Below are 955 nucleotides of genomic sequence, written 5' to 3' on the forward strand. Positions count from 1 at the left end.
AGTACTTAAACAATTTCTTATGTTTCTTTGTGAAGTCATTCAGAGTAAGGGGAATTTGAACTTTAAACCCAGCTTTGGTGTGGCCTTGACGATTTGCTCTCTCTATCATTGTAACTGCTTTTTGGTCAGCGTGCTGGCGTATTGGGAGATGGAAAAATATGCTGTCCTCTCTGTATGTGATGTTGTTGGCCGACAACTGCAGTTGATTTTCTGCTTTTGGCACGAGGATGCAACTGAGTCAACAAGCCAGATTGGCAGGTAAACTTACCACGCCAAAGCCAAAGTAAACTTGTAATCAATGATCAAAATCTGTCGTGCTAAGTGCGCGTTTGCGATGCAGATTTGTGCTCGTGATCTTCGAATTTCCGGAGAAGCATCAATCTACCATGGTTTAACAATCGTAGTTAATCTGTGTACATCATCATTTTTACTATGTCCCCTTTCTGAATTCGAATGACGTGTTCAAACCAGGCTTTGTGTTACCTTTAAGAGTTGCTTTTGATGATCAGATGGAACTTCACTGCATGGTCATTCTGAATGGCTTGCAGACTCCAAAGCTGCGTGCGAACACATGCACTACACGGCAGTCAACATGCTTGCCTTATACAGGATGGTGCCCCTTGATTTTTTTTGTCTCACTGCCTGAGCACCTTTGTTTGGAGCACCACAAAATCACTTATGTCTGATGTACAATCACTCTCATGGAATTGCTTTTTCTTCACATATTGAATTGTGTTTTAGGTACATCTTACTATATCTTGTTTTTGCTACCAAGACTGCTATCGATGCCAAAAACAGAATAGGAACACATTCATTGGTAATGAGTTCTAAACAAAACATAATCATTTTGATAGTGTGCAGTGCATTATTTCCAAAATGTGTATGGCGTGCGATACATATGAAGTTGCTATTCCAAGAATATTTCAATATATCTAGAAACAAGACAAATATTATC

The sequence above is a fragment of the Triticum urartu genome, chromosome 5 (genome assembly GCF_003073215.2).
Source record: "Triticum urartu cultivar G1812 chromosome 5, Tu2.1, whole genome shotgun sequence".
Taxonomy (NCBI): domain Eukaryota; kingdom Viridiplantae; phylum Streptophyta; class Magnoliopsida; order Poales; family Poaceae; genus Triticum; species Triticum urartu.